The sequence below is a fragment of the Pholis gunnellus genome (genome assembly GCF_910591455.1).
Source record: "Pholis gunnellus genome assembly, chromosome: 17".
NCBI classification, from domain to species: domain Eukaryota; kingdom Metazoa; phylum Chordata; class Actinopteri; order Perciformes; family Pholidae; genus Pholis; species Pholis gunnellus.
The window spans coordinates 19,166,712-19,171,834 of NC_136544.1; the positions used below are offsets into that span (position 1 = coordinate 19,166,712).

Consider the following 5,123-nt stretch of genomic DNA (forward strand, 5'->3'; position numbering starts at 1 on the left):
AACACACGGAAAGTCAATATTTAGCTCGGATACGATCCTGTTCAGAAGAGGATATGAACCAAAGCTGGTTTCTCCAACAACACCAGAGGTGACATTGTGTCTACAAAAAAAATAATACAAAAAACAACTGGAATTTGTTAAAACAAGTGTGATAAAAAGCTTTCCTGTGATCACAGATGACCCTGACTGTGAGGTTTAAGAGTGGGTCAGATCTTTTATTTTAGCAAACACGTAAAAAACAAAATCAGCATCCAAAAGTTTCTCATTAACACACAAAATAATTTACCATTTCCTGACATCACCTTGTTTCATAGTGCTTTGTTATCACATGTCCCCTTAAGGGCTTTATGGTTCAAGCTAGTGCAAACCTGGACTGTGCTTATTCCGCTGAAGACAACATATTTGAAATTGCCAGTGAGTGCAGTGATGGTCAGCTATGTCTGCCAGTGTGTTGGTGCCTCCTGCAGACCGGATGACATCACTCCTCTGCAGGTTTCATGTCAGCCAATAGAGGTCAGCAGCGTGCTACTCTTTTATTATAAGCGGTGAGATCATATTGTAGCGTGAAAGTAACTCGGGAGGTCCTGGCAGCTGATCCCCTGCAGCCATGTACGTCCTTTAATATGTAATTAGCGCCTTAGCTTGAAAATTCATTAAAGCTAATTAACATTAAACACTGCAGCCTGCCTGCTTTCATATAATTACCCCCATTCACAACACTCGTACCCTATTAGAGACTCATTGGGCCTTTAGCTTTGTTGTGTGCATCCTCGGGTCCAATGACTTGGTAGTGGCTATTCCTGGTCGTAGTACAGTCAGTTACATGAACACCAGCACAGAGTTACAAGGGAAGCAAGAAGCATGAGGTTATCTGATAAGCAACTCTGCAATATCCACAGCATTACATATCTTTATTACTGTTATTATATTACCATTGTTATTCACTGATAAAACCTCGTCGTTATTAAATTATACATCGTTTTATCACACGTCGGCATTTCAGGCCCAGACCGCAGAAAATCTCAGCTGCAAAGGCGGCGAACACATGTGAGTCATGTCTATTTGAATACCATTCAGCATGCATGTGTGAACTGTTCACATAAGGAAAAACAAAACCTTCCCTGGTAGTCGCCGCATTAATTACTGGTGCTTTTCAGTTTTCAAAAACCTGCAAAGTTATGTAATTTGGGAAAAAAAGGGGGGAAAGACTGGCAGAATTCAGTGTGTGGCCTGCGGCGGAACACGTGGTTCCAGACGGAGCCGAAATCAGCAGAAGAAGAAGACAGAAAGCGTGAAACAGGATGATGTGTAATACCTGCCACTCCTGCCAGCTTATTAGCTGAATCTTTACAGACGTGCAAATGGTGTTATGCTTGCTGAGGGCTGGTGTAAAATCCACCTGTGAGCAAGAAGAACAGCTTTTTTTTTTTACATTTGCACATTCGACGCAAGATCACCTCTGTGAGTTTAACTTGAACCTTTTAGTCACCAATCAGCGTCCATGTTGACAACTCTGATGAGGGAAAACAGACCAAATTACATCTTTAAATCTATAATTCAGGCACTCTGGGAATCGCTCTGCCTTTTTGTTTGCACGCCACGTTGTCGTTTCCAGCCTATCGCTGTTGTTAACCGGCTCTCTGGTGGGTTTCACCATTCATCACAAACTTAATGTGAACCAACAGTTACAGAGGAAAACATTAATAATAGACTGTGTTAATCTTACTCAGCTGCAAAGAGTCGTATCAACTCAAACACTGACGGCTGTTTTCTCTGCACAACTGGAGGCAAAATAGAATTTTTTAATTCACTAGAAATCCTGATAGATTTGCACCCGACATGGTTTGAACATCACCGCTGACACTTTTAAACTTGTGAACCTGCTGATGCAGATATCAAGAGGTTTCCACATTAACACAAACCACTGATCTTATCCACGGGCTGTGAGTAATTGAGGTTTTACTTCGTTTTACTCTCGCATCACATTTGAATGAAAATTCCTTCTCTTTCTCTCCTCATTATGTTGACTCACTGATGAAATATGTCACTCAAACATGAGCAGAAGAGCGGGCATCTGCTCCATCTGCTCATTGTTAGAGGAAATCCAAAGGTTTCTCACCGAGTTCACAGCATTTCTTTTCAAGCCAATTTACGACACCGACGGATTTCTTACAGAAGCAATGAGAGAAGTGCAGAGAAAAGGGGTGAGATAAAAGAGAGAAATGGGAGGAGAATGAGAGGGGGAGATAATCACTGGACACAGGGGACAGATATTTCTTTTCTCAGAGCGTGGAACAAACTAATGAGAAGCTGGGCCTTCAGAGTTTTCGTTGTCTTTGAAGGGAAGTTGAGAGACTTTGTGCCCACCTGCTTTTCCGCCGTTGCCCACTTGCTTCCGCTGACACACACACAAACACACACACACAAACCTACACACACACACACGCCGCCCTCTGCATCAGTGCCCCCGACAGGAAGAAGTGTTTTCATCACTCAAGCAGAAAAGCTCGAGCTCGCATACTAGGTGAGCCTGTGTGTTGCTGGTGACACAAATGCACCACAACTGAAGGATAGTTTCACACAGACGGTGAAGTGTAAGTTTCACAGTTCACCCATTAGTTCATGTGAGGATCATAAAGTAAAAATAAATCATCAGTAATATCACAAGACGTGTCACTGGGCAATTTGATGCATTGCGACGATAACAAAAGCCACTTGGCTCAAAACATCCGGGCGCTGCCTTGCACTGGAAATGGACACAGGAAGTGATGTCAGTGCATCAGCTGAGTGAGCTGAACAGAAGGAAAGGGTCTGAACGCTGTGAGTGGCTGAGTAGACAAAGAATAGAACCACCTACGTACAGAAAATCCAACTTGACGAACAGAACAACAATCAACAACAAACAAAAGTAGCGCCCACGCTGTTTGTTTGAGAAGCGCCACACAGAAACACAACGGCGATGACCAAATAGCACCAATTAGCTTCACAAGCTAACAGGCCGGACGCCCATCTGTGGATGTTGCGTTGCTTTCTAAATCCTCTAATGCTCAGTGATCTTCTACTTACACGTGCATGGCTTTGATCCTGTTCAGCATTTATATATCTATGCAAAAACAAATGTATGCCATACATGCCCTCGTGGGAAATCATCACAAACACAAGAAGGGGGGGGGGGGGGGGGGGGGAGATTGTGCTTTTGGCCCTTGAGCTGAAAGGCAGTTCCACTTCCTCTTCCCCTCTTCCTCTTCTATTCTTCCAGCAGCCCTCCTCTCTTCCTCCTGCAGTCCCCCTTCTCAAGGCTGAGTCAAGAGACCAGCTGACTGGGGACTTCCTGGACAGGTCATGCTATTGAAACCGCAGTCCGTCCATGACTTCCTGCTGTTCTGCTTTGTCCAGGTCTCATTTAGCTGTTTGTTTTTTTAACTATTCATCTCGCAATTTTTCTCACAACATGTTGGTTTTAAATGACATAAGAGAAAAAGAAAAGTTGCATAGAGAGAGTCAAGAATATCCACACTTTATCCTGCACTGCAGCATCATTTCATGAAGAATAAGCAAGAACACATTGGCGAGGATTCCAAAGAGCCGGAGACAGCAGCAACATTTCTCATGACATATTCTGACGAGGCAAAAGGGCAAAAGCTCTCTCATTCTGTGACAGCTCGTGGCCTCAGCGTGCCGCTGAAATGCATACGTTGTCTCTTACACCAGGAAGAGAAGCCGTTGTAGAGCATCGTATTTGATGTCAGTGCTGATGCAACTGTTGGTGCAATATTCTGCAGTTTGCATAGCAAGCATCAGTGACCTTTTAGGCTAACATCTGAGGCCATGACTGAACATGGGACCGTTGTGTGTTGTGCATGTATTTACGTTCCGTTGTTCATGTGTTTGCAGTGGAAATGGCTTAAATAAGACAAGCCTTATTGAAGACTGTTAGGAATCACAGTGTGTGCTGTCTCCACGTTGACTTGACGTAACAGTTGGAGACCTTTAATGTACTTTGACAATATAACCATCAACATATGTTCTTTATATTCTGATCAGCATTTGTCCTTGAAACCGATGGGTCACCCATGCATTACCTCACTGGAAGAGAGATTTCAAGTTTTCTCTCAAAGCTGCAGACTTTCTGTTTTGGTGAGATCTTACAGGGGAAGAGTTGCATTTAAGCTTCATTTACACCCACAGTGTGTCAGTGTGATTGTCTGCCTTCACTACTGAAATGAAAAGCTCTTCCCTGTTTTCTACTGCCCACTATTTCCAACTTTACTCCAGGGCACTTTTGGCAACAGTGAATGCAACTTGGAAAAATGAAGTTGGGATATATGTTGCTGCTGTCAACGCTGGATATATCCTCCATCCTTTTTTCTTACACTTGCAAAGGTTCATCCAGCTGCCCAATTACCCTTTCTGCCATGCTGGTTGTGTGACTGGAAGACACAGAAACACTCTGTTGCTGTTCCACATGCGCTCCTGGACGCCTCGCGATTCTTGACCGCAACCAACGTTAGTACAAGGCAGTTTAACAAGAGGGAGAAATCAAGCCCTACTGGCTGCTGGCCCAACAACTACACATTGAAACTGAAATATGTAATCTTGCATGAATGCCAATGAATAATTCAAACGCTTTTCATTTTTGGACAACATCTTCCTTTTTTCTTCTCAACCTGTAATGTAAGTTTTCAGTCTTTAAAGGTAAACGTGGGACGGCAAACATGAGGTGACTTTTCACCTCGAAGGTGTGAAACTGAAGCTGGTTCGCACGGAGTAGCGACAAACCACACATGCATACAGTCGAGTGATTGAAGAAACACACACACACACACACACACACACACACACACACACACACACACACACACAGAATCCACACCAACCGTGTGAGACAAATATATACACAGGAAGTGCCTCCCACTCCCTCGCCCCTACTTGCTGTCTCTCTCTCTCTCTCTCTCTCTCTGAACGTTACTCATCGTGGTGTGTTGCTGAGCAGCAGCCAGTCGTGTTTCTCCCCTCGCCGAGCTCTCTCTCTCTCTCTCTCTCTCTCTCTCTCTCTCTCTCATCCTCTGCTCTGACTCTCTTGCGCGCTCTCTGGCTCAGCGGACGGACGGACGAGACCTCTC

The 5,123-nt window shown here is 44.2% G+C and overlaps 1 protein-coding gene across 1 annotated transcript in view; it reads right to left on the reverse strand.

Moving 5' to 3' along the window:
* Positions 1–5,123, reverse strand: part of epn2 (epsin 2) — a 55,570-nt gene that overhangs the window by 19,902 nt on the left and 30,545 nt on the right. The gene's annotated exons all lie outside the window — the stretch shown is intronic.